Source organism: Camellia sinensis, chromosome 11 (genome assembly GCF_055761805.1).
Source record: "Camellia sinensis isolate YWXY chromosome 11, ASM5576180v1, whole genome shotgun sequence".
Classification (NCBI taxonomy): domain Eukaryota; kingdom Viridiplantae; phylum Streptophyta; class Magnoliopsida; order Ericales; family Theaceae; genus Camellia; species Camellia sinensis.
In genome coordinates this window covers 168,928,603-168,946,352 of record NC_138971.1, presented here as the reverse complement: position 1 = coordinate 168,946,352, position 17,750 = coordinate 168,928,603, and positions in this window count along the sequence as shown.

The window sequence follows — 17,750 nt, the reverse complement described above, 5'->3', positions numbered from 1 at the left end:
ACCTTTTATTTGTTGTAGTTTTGTCCTCTATTGTTAGGCAATTCTTAATTAATGATAGGCAACATAACAAGCAACCATCTTCTACAAAGTGTGCCTCTATGTAGAAAACAAAAAGCTTTGGCCTATGTGCTTTGTCAATGTTGCATCATCTTTTGTAACTGCAGATAAGATAACAAAATATCATCAGTGAATAAAGTGGGAATTACTTCTAATAGATATCAGTTTGAGAAAAGGAAAATATTGCATCCTATGGTGGTTGAATACACCCAAATATACAATCAGTTAAATAACTAATCAAAATTTCCCACAAACAATAACCAACTCATTCATATTTTCTACATTGAAAAAGGAAAAACCCCTTTTTTAAGGGCTTGGGGGTGGCAGCAGAGGTTGTGGAGGGGCTGGTGTATTTTGACTGTAATTGATAATACCTCTGCTTTCAATTTTATATTTATATATTCTCCTTTTTTTCGTTAATGTTACGGCAGTAAAACTGAAGATGCATACCTTGCGGTTATTGCTCTGAAAACACAAGAGGAGCTCATCTCAAAAGAAGCCCACCCGCTCGGTATCCCAATAAAGAGGAGTCCTATTTCTTCCAGCCTCAAAATAGTTGTGGGAAAAGCACCAAAAAATAAAAAATGCAACATATCAGCAAATTACAAATTCAAAATAAATATAAAAAAAAAATTCAACAACTAAGTGAGCAAATAAACATAAACAAAGAGAATAAAATTTTGCACATAAGCAGTAACAATTGGCTTAATATAAATTGAGAAATAGTTCTCTATTTGTAGATGCATACACCCATCTATCAATTGAGGATTTGTTACGTATTTGTAGATATAATTTGATTTTTGGATGATGCACACACAGTATGACCTGCTACAAAGATGTATGAGCAATTAATAATGTTCTCGTATAATCCTGTTGATCAAGTCTACGCTCTTCCAAACGTCGTCGCTTTACTTCCTGAAAATACAAACGTGAGCTAGCCGGCGGGTGTGTGTCGGATACCTCTCCGATGCCTGAGTCAGCAAAATAGACAAATAGACAAAAGCTCTGTGTACTCGAGAATCAAAGTTGTGATACCTCTGCATAGGTTCTGCTGTGAGCTTTTATAGTTTTTGCCTGGCACAATCCTAGTAGGACTCTTATTCCTCCATACAGAGTTCTCCTAGGAATCACACTCCTAAAAGATAATGTTTATCTTTCAACACCCTCCTCATTGCTTAAACCAAGTGAGATGGTTTTACCACGGTTGAATAGCTATATAACCGAGCTAACACTAGCCCTTTGTTATACTAAATCCGCTACCTTCATACGCAATACCTTGCTCGGCCCTTGTTTGCTTATACCTTGGTTCTGTTTAGACCGAGCTATCTGTCGCAATATCTGACCGAGCTAACAAGGCCAGGTCCAATTTGTAAAGCACAAACACCTCGGCCCATAGCTCAGCACGAACTTCACCTGGCCCAAGCTCGTTAGTTTATAGACCGAGCTACAGCAGCTCCTACCTCGATTCGTCGTGCGACCCAACTTCCAAAGAAGCCTGTTACTTAGCTCGGCCCAATTTATTTATAAATTACCCTCTCAATTGCCCCTTAATTCCATCTGCGCAACATGATTTGGGATTACTCTTCTCTGACCAAGCTAAAAACATTCAAGCCAACCGATGTCAACCCCTACCGGGCTACCGATTACTCCGGTTCATAAACATCCTTTCACTCTGCACATCTGAATCGTTTCCTATTCGTGTGGACACGTGGCTGGCTCCCATTGGTCAAGTACAACTGTCGCTGCTGCCCTCGTACTCCGAAAATTTGAACAATCCTATCCTTTTCACATGCTTTATACAAAATAGCCCCCATTTTTTAAAAACATTCCTACTGTTCATCTTCTTTCCTTTGCTCTCTGAGAACTTGTGCATTCGAAGCTCCATATTCACGCCTTTATCTCCCTTGGCCACTGCGACTCTACACTCGTAAGTTTTGTTAATACTTCTTTATGCTGTTTCTTTTTCAGCTATTTCTTCATTTTTTATATTCAATCCCCACATACATGTGTTTATATACGCTAGATATCCACCATAATACTGAGCAAATGCTATAAACCCCAAACCTTAGGCTCGAGCTCAAGAACACAATGTTTGGATTCAAGAAATATAAAGTTTGAATCTAAAATCGTGCTGTAACCGAGTTAAAAACTTGTTTAGGCAACTTTTAGGTTTAAACATCACCGAACTAGGGAATTCCACCCAATGACCGAACTAAAATTTTCATGCCTCGCCTTATGTTACAACCGGTCTAAGAACCTTCTTTCACATTTAGCTGAGCTAAAGACTTTTGTTTCATCTGGACTAAAAACAGGTCGCATCCCATGTAGCCGAACTAGGGGTATATTTATTTTGACTTTATACTTAGCACGGTCCCACGATCTGGGCTTCACACTTTTGATCTCCACTTTGCAGACTCTGACTAGGTTGGCCTGGCACTCCTTTGCATGCTCAACCGAGATACTCAACATCATCTCAACACCGAGCTAGTACTCCAAGCTAATTTATAAATAATTTAAGCCCATATGGGGAAATATCTATTTTTAGTAAACTCCCCAAGGGCCATGCCGAATTCCGAAAGGATTACCAAATTCCAGATGATGTCCATCTTTCCCTGGCCGAACTAGATACCACGCCCTGGGGAAAAGAAGGTTTCGTTTCCTTTACTGTACTATCCATTGTTAAAGCTGGCCTCCGGTTCCCAGTTCAGCCACTCCTATGCGAATTCCTTAGGCAGACTAGAATATGCCCAACTCAACGTAGCACTACTTCTTACATAATAATAAACGACATCGCCGAGCTAAATCGCCGGCTTGGCCTCAACCTCGGTTTAGCCGAGCTATTTCACCAATACTCACTCGGCTAGAATGATGACAGCTGGGTATACTATTTAAAAATAAGACGCTGCCGAGAGAAAATAATAAAAAACAGGCCGAATAAAGACTTAAACGATGACGACTTTTTCTGGGTTTCTGGTAACTTCGAGGACCAGGAAGCCCAAATACCGGGATACGGAATAAACTAGAATAAAGGAGTAGCCGGTAAGAATACCTCGGCTTAGCTTGTGCGTTTTTTACCTTTAACTATTTATAATTTTTGCACCGTGCTAACTGTTGTCTTTCTCTTTATGCAAACTTGAACCAGCTAAAGTCACAGTACTAATACCCCAATCTAGACGCACTTCGCGCCGCGCTCCGATACCGTCATAGAAGTTGGGCCGAGCTACTCAATTTTGCACCAACATACACATACAACAGTAAGAGGAAGACCAGGGTGACAAATTTCCTTTTGGAACCTTCACCAGAACCAGATCCAACCCTTCCACAAATCAACCTTATTCCACTGACCGAAGAACAAGAGATGGCAAAGCGCCGAGCTGTGCGAGCCCTAATCATCGAGACAAATTTAATTCCAGACAACGGGGTTCAGACCGAGACAACTCTAGCCGGTCAAACAGTTGATGTAATGGTGGCCCTCCCAACTGCCCAAGCCTCGTCATTCCGGTCAAGGAAGCGCGCTCGCACTCCCTCAACCGAGCCACAACACCTTGTGGATAAGGACGACACCTTGCTCCCTCATTCTACATGACCGAGCCCAGAGCCCGTGGGTTCTGACCGGGCTAGCCCTTCTGAATGGGCTCCAAAAATAACCTACAAGAACCGAGCCATCACGAACACAGACTCAGTGGTGGCTGACAAAGACCACACACTTGCTTTCAACTTGGCCAAGAGGATATGTCTGTCACTCGACATGGAACACCACGACCATCTTACCGAGCTCAAGGCCATCCGCTCGGCTACTAAGTCGATGGTGCTGGTAAGTGCTTAACTCCATTTGTTTCTCCATTTCCTTTTTTTCAATAGTTTGCTCGGTTTTGGTCCTAATCTCATTTCCCCTCTGTAGGCCATGCAAAAGAACCACGTTACTCATAAGCGCATACTGGAGCTGCGTAAGGCAGCTCGGTTGGTCATGGCAGACGTCAACACTAAAACAGTCGAGCTTAAAGAAGCGCAGAAAAAAATGACCGGGCTCGAATCTGAAGTAGCCCGACTTACCGAACTAGTCAACTTGGCAAAGGTAAACAAACAGAAGGCTCTGACTGAGCGGAAAGACCGCTATCTGCGCGAGATGGTTAAGCTCGAGAAAAAGAAAGATGCCGAGATCACCGAACTAAACAAGAAAATGGAGAACGTTGAAGACAGGGGATACAAGGAAGGTGAGGCCACTTACATACTGCAATATGAGGCTGCAAAAGGCATATTCTTCAAATGCGGATGGAAAACGGCTGTTACGAAGCTCAGTTATGGTGAAGAAACCGAGGTCTTCCAGAACCCTCCTCCCCACTTCATTCCAACCTATATGGCGGATTATGCCAATGCAGTTCAACAAAAATTTCTTTAAGAAGGGGAGGAGGACGAGGACCCTGCTCCTGAAAACAACACCCAGCTCGGCCGCCTCTCTATCTCTCCCACTCCAGTGGAATCCATCCCACCTTCGCCTGTTGTGACTAACGTGGTGCCTTCGACCGAGCTCAACCAAGGTGCACTTGCCACAACCGAGCTACCTTTGGGTGAAGCCCGGGTTGATTTGGACGCCGATTTGGAAGATCTTTTCTCCTTATTGTTCTTTTTCTCTTTTTTTCTATTAAAAAAGTTTGTAACCAGGCCATAGCCCCGCCTTTTGTAGTGCACTTTGGAATGAAATCCTCAATTTCTTCTTCTTTTTGTTCGGTTATGCTTTGTCTTGTAATTTGTCTTCTTTTGTGGCCGAGATAACCACCTCTCACTAGGAGCTTTGTAAAATTTTTGCTATGTTGGTTATACCTGCCTACTTTCTCCAGCCGAGGTCCTTATCTCGGCTGACGAGTACTCAAAGTTGGTTATTCCGGCCAACCACTCTTCAGCCTAGATCCTTATCTCAGCTGAAGAATACTCAAAGTTGGTTATTACAGCCAACCACTCTTCAGCGTAGATCCTTATCTCTGCTGAAGAGTACTCAAAGTTGGTTATTCCTGCCAACCACTCTTCAGCCTAGATCCTTATCTTAGCTGAAGAGTATTCAAAGTTGGTTATTTCAGCCAGCCACTCTTCAGCCTAGATCCTTATCCCGGCTGAAGAGTACTCAAAGTTGGTTATTCCAGCCAACCTGTCTTCAGCCTAGATCCTTATCTTGGTCGAAAAGTATTCAAAGTTAGTTATTTCAGCCAACCACTCTTCAGCCTAAATCCTTATCTCGGCTGAAGAGTACTCAAAGTTGGTTATTCGTGCCAACCTTTCTTCTATTGCCCCTAGCTAATGCTGTCTAAGAACAACTTTACAATGGAAAGAGAAACTACTTGTTTTACAGTGGGAAAGTTTATGCTAAAAGAGAAACTACTTGTTTTAATTAGAGAAAGAAGAAAAAATTACAAGTATTTAAAGGAAAGCTATAAATAAAATAGTTTGAGATTGGCAGTGTTCCATGGCCTGGGCACAGCGTTTCTGTCTCCATCTTCCAGGTGATATGCCCATTTTCATACTAAACCAACCACTTTGTATGGTCCTTTCCAATTAGGCCCTAACTTGCCATCTCCAGGTACCAGAGTGTTTCCCATTACTTTGCACAGCACCCTGTAAACGCGCCCTCGGGCCTCACTACAGTTCGGACTCGATTTGTGTCACGATCCTGTATCTAATCTCGCAGAGTGCAATGCAAGACCGATGAAATCATCAAAGAGTCCAAATCTGGCAAATCATTTTTGAAAACAGATTTTTTGAAAGAAGTGTCAAACATGGACTGCTTTGCCAGATACAGAGTCGCCACCTAAATATTTTATTTTGGAAAAATTTAGGAAACCCTGACTCGTTGCCTAAGGCCACGTGTCCGTCATCACCAAAGTTGCCTCGGCTCGGGAACTTGGGTACGATTGGGGAAGGTCACTTCGTGAGCACCCCCGCTCGCCCGATCAAAGATCGGCCTCTACTAACCATGATATCTAGTTTTGAAAACATTATGCATTCTTATTCCGGTTATTAGCCTAGATTTACTATGTGATGCGCACAGCATACAAGTATAGACTGGGTCGCCTAAATTGGAACAAAACATTTCATGTTTGTTTATTTGAAAATGGTTTGATGGTGCTACCCGCAAGTAGGCTAAGACGTGAATTTTCCACCCTCAGATGGGCTTAGAAAACATGATTTTGCCACTATCTAATGGGCTTAAAACTCACAATTAATGAATTGTTCCAATTCAAATAACCCAACCTTCACCCACAGGCATTCAGGCAATTATATCATATAAGCACATAGCCTCATGGTAAGCATGCTATCATTGCAGTCACTCACACACATGCAAGGATGCTAAAGCATAAACACTTACCGAGTACTCCAAGCCAAAACAAAAGCTATGTTAGAAATCCATGCATGATCCTAACTATACAGAAATGCCTAATGCAACACATACAAAATGCAACTAAGATAAGCTCGGCTATTCTAAAGATGGCATGTGAAATGCTACAACTAACAAGTATTCAACTCGGAATTGAAATATAAATGCAGCTAGTATGATGCGCCGAGCCCGGTGTATGCAAGACAGATGAATGAATGCAAACATGCTATCATACTGTATGCTAATTGAAACATGCCCTAATCTAACCATCATAAGCTGGTAAATAAAAGGGAGAAAGATGTGAGGTTGGAAGACATACATCACACGCACGCACACTTATTACAGTTGTGCCCTCGCTCGGAGGGTCCGAATAAATAATATACAACCCGAATAAATAGTACAGTCTGAATAAATACAAAATCCTAATTAATTAACAAATTAATCTAGGAAAGCAGGTAAATTAGCACGCAAATCCATGGACCACCTCAGCTCTGTTCCAAATGATGAATGATGCATGCTTGAGTTGCCTTGCGCAAAAATCCACTACGATGCCCCAGTTTGCCTCTGTTTGCAATTGTTCTTGGAATATTGCGCAACGCTCCAGAAGGCCGTTGATTTCTGATTTACTACAACAGAGCGCAACAAAGGGGCATGGCAAAGTATTTTCACATATGTATGCATGACTACTCTTCAGGGAGTGTAGTCCTCGATCCTCGTGCCACCAATCACGCATATCGATGCATGATGGCCGAGGAGTCGAATTGCACGACTCAATATGAAATGAATGCACATGAAAACACAACAAGACCTAAACTCCATCATGGGTAATCCGGAGTGTCTGCGATCGGGAATTGAGACACGTTCCGTCGCTCGGAGTACGAAGCGTCCCTCGTTTCCCGTGCTTAGGCTAACCCCTATCCCAAACACGATGCAAATGAGATGGCATACACAATGCGACTAACATACAACCTAGCATACGCAATGCTATGAAATAGCATACACAATGCTCGATGTAACATGGCATAGACAATGCTCTAACATACAACGTAGCACACGCAATGCTAAGGACTGAAATGGCATACACAATGCATGATGGACTTACACCAACACGAGTGGACCTCAGCCACACTCATATCAGTGGCCATTAGATGAAAATGAAACAACCGAAATGCGTGCACACATGCACGAATACCGAGGATCGAACCTAAGGCATCAAATGCCACTCTACCAAAGCATGGCAGGGGATGAAAGATGGCATACAAACATGAAATTTCTAGCACTGAAACATGACACAAAATGGTCCCGAAACATGCAAACATGGCACACAATGCAAGATAGGGGGCCCGGATACCGAAACTAGTGAAGTGCGTTACACTAGAGGCACCCGAAGCAATGCACCAAAGGAAAAACCTACACCAAACAGACCCTAGGAAGGTCTGAAACAGTGGGGAATTGACCTAAAATGGTGGCTCGGAATGCAACGGAATGGAGCTCATTCAATGGTCGGTAAAAGGGGAATACAAGCCCGACTCTCAAACACATTTAAAGAGACAAAAACATGGCAATATGGCATTCAGGTAAGCTCTGAAATGTGATGAATGATAGGCTCAAAACATGAAAATATCTCAGTACATGCATGCAATGAACTTCAAAACTTGAAGATAGACAAGTGCGTTGAACTACAAGCATGCAAAACTAACATCATTCAACCACAAGACCCAAAAACAGAGCTAAGGTGGCCCAAAATAAGCACATTATCAGTTTTAAGCATGGCCAAATAGTGCTAACATGACGGATTAAAATAGCATGCAACATTGGCTAGTAAGTATGGGTTGTATTACAACTATAGGATGCGCATGAGATCTCATCAAACCAGCCAAAAACAGTGAACAAAACATGTCAAAATATGCCCAAATAACCACTGAAATGCAGCCAATGCATACAAAAATGATGAGCTCCTTTGGAGGGCCATGCAAGGGGTTACTCAACACATACAACAAGAACACTTAGCATGGAAAAACCAACTTCGGAAATCAAATATGACAAGCCTAAAACTCACCAAATTGGCCCTGAAATGGGTTGGTGAAGCATACAATGAAAGGCCCCCTCAAAAGGCCTTGAATGGAATTGTTCTACACATGCATTATAGACATAAAATATAGTCAAAGAGGCCCCGGACAGAGCTAGGGAAGACCTTGAAACTCACCAAATTAGGCCCAAAAAGTGACTTCACTACATGCAAGTGAGGGGCCCTTTGGAAGCCCAATAGGGCCAACCAACAAGACAAGGAGAGAATGGGTCACTCCCCTCTGATTTTGGCTCTCAAAAATGCATCTAGATTTCAGTGGCTAAGAGGCCAACCCATGGCCAATGCAAGTGCTCTAATGCATAGCCCTAATCATGAAGATATGAAGCATGCATAGGGGGAAGATGACTCCAAAAAGAAAAGAGTCCTTAAACAAACATGTTTAGAATATCAAAACAAGACTTTTTCTAGTTTATGTCGAAGTCCAAAAATTCTTGCAAGTAAGGCTAAGCTAGGATGCAAAAATAGCCCTAAAAGAGAGATGAAGCATACAAGGAGGTAGGTGACCCCCAAAATAAAAGAGTCCTTAAACAAACATGTTTAGAATATCAAAACAAGAATTTTTCTAGTTTATGTCGAAGTCCAAAAATGCTTGCAAGTAAGGCTAAGCTAGGATGCAAAAAATAGCCCTAAAAGAGAGATGAAGCATACAAGGGGGTAAATGACCCCCAACAGAAAAATGATCTTAAACAAACATGAAGAGGAGCCGAAAATAAGACTATTTTCAGTTTACATCAAGACTAAAAAATGCTTGCAAGTATAGCTAATAGATGAAGCAAGATAATGACCAAAAAGAGGGAATAGGAGTGTTACCCTTGTAGCCAATGACTCCAGCAACGTTTGAGGCCAAAAACTCAAATCTTAGGACCTCTCAAGACCTTCCAAGAAGCTTAGGTTGGTATTGGAGGGGTTAGGCTAAGAGATGTAGTGTAAATATGCAAGAAAAATGGACTTTTGAGCACAAAAGAGAGAGATAGAGAGGGATGTATGTATATCTCTTAACCAAAAAACTTGAACCATTGCAATGGAAGAAGAGGCTTCCATTTATAGAAGAGAGGGGCTAAAGCTTCTCAAAGAAGCTTTAAAACTAGGTTAAACATCCTCCATACACGTGTATCGAGGATGCAGCAAATGGCAAACAGCTGGCACAGCTGGAATACACTTACTGAGACAAAGCTGGCCGACCAGTTAAACTGGTCCAAGGTGGTTAGCCGACCACTTGGCCTGGTAGGCCGACCAGAGATCAGAAGGTTCAAGCCCCAAAGCTGGTCTTCCATGAAGCCCTTGAAGTTAGCTTTCCAATGCTAGAAACCTTGCATTAAAATTCCTCGTGTGCAAAAAGTTATGCCAGTTTTGGTGAAGCCGCGCAGATTTGGTCCAAACAGACTTCAACTAACCATATCTCCCCCACCCGGACTCGTCCTTAGGAGATTCTTGAGTGAAAAATGAAGCCCCGGAAGTAATATTTCCAACGGTGGTGGCCTCATATCTTAATTCCTCCTGTGAAAAGAGTTATGCCCATTTCGGTGAAGCCGCGCAGATGTTTTCTCTCCTTCCTGAATTCATGCTGAACCACTTTTGACCAAAAAAGCTGGTTAGCCATCTGATTTTCTGGTTTTCCATGTGGCCACATTAAAGCCCCAGAAGTTAGCTTTCCAATGGCACCAACCTTGCATTGAAATTCCTCCTGTGCAAAGAGTTATAACCGTTTCGGTGAAGCCGCGCAGATTTGGTTCTATCCTGATTCATGCCGAACTTCTCCCAAACTAGTTTTCCTTTCTCTTCTCCTCTTTTCTTCAACTCCAAACCCCTAGACAAGGTGTTTTGAAATATTTTTCAAAGATTTCATTATCTTTCATTCATTTCCACTTTGTCCTTGCTCGGTTTACCGAAAAGCGCAACATTTGACAAAATACGAGCCTCAGAACATCGTAAAAACTTTATTTCCAAAACGTTTTGAAAGAGAGGGTTTTAAGGTCTAAAATCTTTTGATCAATATTGTTTTGGTCCAAAAAGGGGTATGAAGTTGAGATTTGACTCTCCTCTTGCCGAAGAAATCGACCATTTGCACTGCACAACTTCCAAAACCATCAGTCGCGTCCAAGTCTTAAAGGCGGTCAAAAATGGGGTGTCTACAGTTGCCCCTCTTTAACAAAACTCGGAAGTCAAGAAGTGTCGGGAGTGAGTGTCAAAGCCCAGAGATAACCCATTTTTGACAAGGCCGAAGACTTGGACAAACAAACAAAATATAGATAAATAAATGGTTGTGCCCGCAGGCTACCTACGTATCCCTTTTCAAGGAATCAAACCAGCGTAGTTCAGGGACAGGATGCAAAATGATATGCGGGAAGATTTTGATAATTGGACTTATACGCTACGCGAAGCCAGTTTGAAAATTGGACTTATACGCTACGCGAAACCGGTTTGAAAATTGGACTTATACGCTACGCGAAGCCGCTTTGAAAATTGGACTAATACGCTACGCGAAGCCGGTTTTGAAAATTGGACTAATACGCTACGCGAAGTCGGTTTTGAAAATTGGACTTACGCTACGCGAAGCCGGTTTTGAAAATTGGACTTATACACTACGCGAAGCCAGTTTGAAAATTCAGGATTTATGCAATGCACTGTAATGACTAAAATGCAATGTGATAGCTAGGAAAAGGGAGGTACCTTACAGGGGCAATTGACAATGACTTACCTTGGCAATGTCCTACCTCATGCTAATGTGGGAATCTTCCTCTTCTTCTCAGTTGAACCGCAGGTACTACTTTTCCTCCTGACTATGGTTGTAGCTTTCCCTATTCTCCAACAGGGTGACAGACTAGGTTGATTCGGTATCCAGAATTGAAGCGCATACATATGCTATCTCAATCTATGGGACTGCCATACAAATTCAAGCCGAAGATATACCCCTGGGTATTTAAACCAGACTTTAGTCTCGGAAATCCCAAACCTTTGCGTTCTAGGCAAGAGCCATTCGAACTCCAGTTTCCACCGTCTCAGTTGGTCTCCTAGGAACTCACCGCAAACACAGGCAGGTGGCTATACCAGACCACCGGAAGTCGTTCGGGCACGACAAACACCAAAGGAATTGCACCTTTAGAGGATTTAAGGTCTCCTAGACCAGAAAGTGCACAAGACGGTGTGAATGAAGATGCGGGATTTAAGGTCTCCTAGACCAAACAATAAAACAAATATAATGCAATGGATGTAATAGATGTGATACAATAGATAATAGATGCGATGCAATAGAGAGTACAATAGAGGCAAAGGGTGAACACACTCCAACCACACTGGACTCGTGAGTGGAGGAAGAACAAAGAAAATCAATCAGGAGCGCGTTCCACACAACCTAAGATAAATTCCAAACACACTGAAATCGTGTGAGGAAGGGGAGGCTCCAATCACGCTGAACTCGTAAGAGGAGGTCCAAAAACAACCCGCCCAGCGCGTCTACAACGCAACCTGGGATAAATTCCAAACACGCTGAAATCGTGTGAGGAAAAGAACAATCTAACCACGCTGAAATCGTGAGAAGAGGTCTAAAAACAACCGCTCAAGTGCGCGCACAACACAACCTAAGATAAGATCCAAACACGTTGAAAATCGTGTGAGGAACGGGACACTCTAACCACGCTGAAATCGTGAGAAGAGGTCCAACAACCCGCCCAGCGTGTCTACAACGCAACCTGGGATAAATTCCAAACACGCTGAAATCGTGTGAGGAAAATAACACTCTAACTACGCTAAAATCGTGAGAAGAGGTCTAAAAACAACCGCTCAAGTGCGCGCACAACGCAACCTGAGATAAGATCCAAACACGCTAAAATCGTGTGAGGAACGGGACACTCAAACCACGCTGAAATCGTGAGAGGAGATCCAACAACCCACCCAGCGCGTCTACAACGCAACCTGAGATAAATTCCAAACACGCTGAAACCGCGTAAGGAATGGGAACACTCTAACCACGCTGAAATCGTGAGAAGAGGTCCGAAAACAACCGCTCAGGTGCGTACACAATGCAACCTGAGATAAATTCCAAAACACACTGAAATCGTGTGAGGAAACGGGCACTCAAACCACGCTGAAATCGTGAGAAGAGGTCAGGTAACTCAGAAGCGCATTCCACGCATCCTAAGTTAAGTCCCGGGGGACCACGATCCTAAACGCTGCCCGGCGTAAAAGGATAAACAATAAGAGATAATACAAGATGCCAATGAATGCAACAAGTGCGATAATACAGTACATGTTACAAGCCATGTAGAGCATGACATTTAGGGAATGCAATAAACAAACAAAGTGGCACTTTAGAAAGCACCTCATGGAGTGAGTGGCGGTAAACCGCTTTACTCTGACGGGGAATGGTATTCAAGGAGAGTACTTCTGATCGCCATTCTGGCTTAAAACAGTGAAACAGTCAACACAGTATTTTGTTCACTGTGAACACACAGCTTGTATCAGCACACTGCTCATTCTAAACATGCAGCTCATAACACAATATTCGGTTTACTCGGCACACAGCTCAATCTGAACAGACATGATGCAAAAACGGAACCTGTAGAAGTTGAAACAAACTCGGATGCTCCAAATTTTCCCTCTTTTCTTTTGTTTTGCAGTCCAGAACTTTTATAGCTTCAGATAGGTCCTAGTTTTACTGTTTTCACACGATCTGGGTTGAACCCTGCGGTTTTGTGAAAGAACAAATCTTGTTTTGCACAAATGTGGAGAACGACACGGCACTCCTGAGCACAAAACGAATCATTTTGAAATTGAGAAACGAATTCTTAACCGAGTATTGAGCCTACGACTGAACACAGCGAAAAAGACTAAACAACGGAAAACAAAAGGTAAAACAACCTAAACACAACTCAACAAAGGAAAAACAAGGTAAAACAACCTAAACACATTTATTGACGCTCAAACGACTCAAAACAAGGATCGAGACAAACAAAACACACAGACACAACACTCAGCTGTGTTACAAAGGCAAGATATCTCTTGGTGCACGAGGAGCCAGTTTCTCTGGGTATTGTTTCCCACCCTTTCTTATTTGTGATTTTCACATCACTCGGCCCTCAGGCTCGGCTTTTCTCACAAAACCCTTTTCCTCACTTTTTCTCTCAGCGCACATCTCTCTTTTCTTTAATCCCTCATTTTTTATCCCTTCCCTGGGTGGTTGATGGATAAACAAGAAGTTGCGGCTCTTGCCCCTAACATTCTGCTAGATTCTCTTTCTTCTGCTCACAATAGTGAGTTTCTCCCACAGAGGGGTTGTGCTACAACAGGATGTGTAGCAAATCTGCAACTAACATCGGTTGATGATGCTCTGTTGGGGAGTTTGGACGTGACCAGATCTGTCCGGATGAGGGAGTGGAATATCTTGATCCATTCCAGTTCGTGGTTCGCACTTGACTCGATACCTCGCTGCTTGGAGGATGAGAGAGCTTTCAGCCCTTTTCTGTTAGCTTCAGTGGTGCCCCTTTCTGGCAGGTAGAATGCCCTTTTCTGGCAGATAGAGTGCCCTTTCTAGCAAGTGTGTTGACAATGGAGAAAAGACAGAACACCTGACTCAACTATGCCCCTAGTTCATCATTTTGACCATTTTTTGTTTTTGACTTTCTGTTAAAACAATTTTGACCAAAATGAGAGTTAGATTAACATGTTTGTTCAATTTTCTGATTTAAAATCATGCAAGTCAGGCTATGAGCACTGAAAATTTTCCTTTTTTTGGGTCCAAGAAATGGTCCAGTTTTAGAAGAATGGAATAATTTTTGAGAGGATTAGTCAACCTCATTAAAAAATTCTCAAAAACTATTTTTGCAAATGGTCACTGCTCAACAAGCACAGAACCTACACTTGAGATGCACAACTTCAGATCCAAAGGAAAATTGCCCCTTGCTTGAAGAGAGCTGCATGGCAACGGAAAGTTGCCCCTTATTTGAACGGCACCGCGGCGCATTGAATGGCAACGGAAAGTTGCCCCTTGTTTGAATGGCACCGCAGCGCATTGTCAGTCCTCAGAGTGACGAACACAACCAAATTCTCGGATACAAAGAAGGCGAAGATGATCAAAACCATTACATGGGCACAATCAATTTGAAGTGTTTTACGGCTGGAATTCAGGATGAAGTTGCCTACGTATCCCAAAGATGGGAATCAAGCCTTACGTAGTTCGGGGTTAAGGTACACTCATGTATTAACCCTCACCTTTTGCGCTCTAACTTTTGCCAAGGCCGCCCTTCCTGGTTTTCAACCTTGCGAGCTCTGTTCTTCTTTTCATCTCATTTCTTTTCTTCTTTTTTCATCTTTTCTTTTTATTTTCTTCATTTTTCTTCTTTTCTTTTCTTCATTCTTTGTATTTTTCTTTTTTTTCTCTTTTTTTTGTCCTTTTTCTTCTTTTTCTTGCTCTAACTTTTGCCTGGGTCGCCCTTCCGGGTTTTCGGCCCAGCGAGCCTCTCAAGGGTAAAAATGTAGCTTTGTCCATGTCAAATGGTTTTGAGATCCTGAAGTCATCTGAATCCAAGAGAATGGCTGTCGTTCCCTGACGATGTAGGAGTCCATCCAATGGGGGCTAAATTTGTCCCTAGTGTTGTGGATAGGAACTCAGTTGTCCTTCAATAGTATTTTCTTCTTTCCTTCCTTCTGGGATTTGGCATTCTTGCCGATCTTCATTGATTTGCGGAATGATCCATCTTCGACTCTTCGAGCACAATCGGACATTTTTCTGCCTCTAGGTCGAGGAATGCTTCGAATCTGGCCACACAGGCCTCATATTGCGGTTGACCGTTGAACATTCTGAGTTAAGGCTCAAGGTCGGAAAGCAAAAGGGGGGTGTCGAGTCTCAAGGCTGAGAGCGATCCTAAGCTGCACAATCTCAAGAGCGATTCCACACAGGTCTTCGCAGGACTGTGCAAAACATTTTGTTTTTGAAATCTTTTAAGAACGCGACTAATCGCTCGCGCGGAAGACAATGTAGAACCAATCTAGATTAAGCTAGGATCCTTCTCAGTACTCACATTAACAAACATGATTTTATTCATTAAGGGCTTAGCATGTCTCTCTTCCTCTCAATTGATCAAATTTTGCAAAACCCGAGGAATTATTCCCTCTTTGTTTTCACCGCAGCGTTCAAAAAGTTTTGAAAAACTTAGGTCAATGCAATAATTTCAAGGCACAAAGAGAGCAAGTGGAATGCACTGTCGTTTCATTTAAATCCCGGCACAACTAGCACACGACAGAAGCAAACACAAGAGTGCGAAAATTACTGCTATTTTATTCAGATCTGTTGGCACAACTGGCTCCTCAGCAGAAACAGACTCAAAAGAAAACGAAAAGACAAACACAAAACAAGCAAGTGATATCCGAGGTAACACCCCCAAAATCACCAGACTCCAACAAAACAGGACTGACTCGGTACAACAAGACAAACCCAACGGACTCAGTAAGAAAAGACTGACTCTATACAAAACAACAAGACTGACTCAATACCCAAGTCAGAAAGCATAAAAACTGGTGTTTGCATATTGCTCAGAACAGTGCGTGCCATTTCCACGTCTGGAGTTAATCGAGCGCCACCCGCAGCTAGTTCATCCCCCAATCACATCACATTATCTCCCAAGTTCACCATTCCAGTGCCGATAGACTTTGCTGAGCTCGATGGGAGGATGACCCCGTTGTCAAATAGATCCTGTACTTCATGGCGAAGATGGAAGCAGTTGTCGGTAGTATGGCCAGTTTGCTGATGGTACGCGCAGTACTGGGTAGCATCATGCGTAGCCGGAAGAGGGTTCAGGAGAGGCTGAGGGTCAAGGGGTTTGAGATGTCCTTGTTCAACAAGGATTTGGAGAGCTTTGGACAAAGGCATATAGAAGGCATGGAAGACCCTCTGTCCTCGGGGTAGATACTTCGAGGTTTGTAGATTTTTGCTGGACGCACCAGTAAAGGGATTGGCAGGCGCTGACTGGGTTTGCTGATTTCTTTCGAGCACGGGATTAGAGCTGAAAGGAACATTCTTGGTACAACGGCCCTTCTCCCGGCTTGCCCCTTGATTCAAACTGCCCCCAACTTGAGTGGCGAAAATGTCGTCCACAGTTTTCGCAACAACTGCGAGCACTTGCTCTTTGTTCAGTCCCTCGGCTTTCAAAGCCTCAACAGCCAACAGAAGATGTTCATGGGGATCCATGTCCGCCCCTATCTTGTTCTTTCCACTCGCCTCCACTTTGCCAAGGGATTGGCATTCCTCAAATGCAGCCCGTTCCAAGACTAGGGAGCCTTTTGACATGAACTCCCTGGTATGTGATGTGGTTGATGACGGAGCCAATGTCCCGGAGGCCAGATCTGTCACAGTTCTCTGAAGATCTTCGATCATTCTCTTCAGCTCAGAAATAGTGGGCTCACGGGTTTGAGATGATTGGGGTCCAGGTGCATCCATCATGCATAAGTCCATGCTTTCTGGAATGAACACCTCAGGCTTGGGTAGATGGGCTGGGGTGATGTATATGCTGGGGTCGAAGGTGGATGGTAGTGTATGGATGAGGTTGAGGTGGGGAGGTGACGAGTCAGTACTAACCTGAGGTCCTTTAGGTGGAGTTAGGGTCTCTTCGTCAATAAGATCCTGAATCTTATGACGGAGGCGGATGCAACGGTTCGTATCATGACCGTGTTATTGATGATAGGCACAGTATTTAGCTGGGTCATACCTTGGTGGAAGAGGATTTGGAAGGGGTTGGGGTTCTAGGAGTTCTAGGTGCCCTTCTTCTTGTAGCTTTTTCAAAGCTTGAGAGAGACTCATGTAAAGAGGATGGAATTTTCGGGCTTGGGGCCGATTTGAAGTGGCGGTTTTTTGGCCATTAATGGAAGTGGTGATAGAGTCTACTTCTGAGCATTTCACAGCTGCACTACCATCAGTAGTAGCATTGGAACTGCGAGCAACATTTCTCTTCAACAGTTCATTATCTTCTGCAAAGATCCCTTGTCGGATAGCATCCTCGATTTGAACCCCCATTCCATGAAGGTCTGGAAAGGTAAACAGCGGTAGTACGATTATTTTCTGCAATAACATGCCATGTAAATTCCGAACAATCATCCTGATCTGATCTTTGTCGGAAGGCCTTGTAGTCATCATTGAGGCCTTTGCTCTCTATCTCGTCACGAATTCTGAGAAACCCTCCTTTGGTTCTTGGCGGGTGACTTCGAGATCACGAGTTGTGACCTCGATCTGTGTGTTGTAGGAGTATT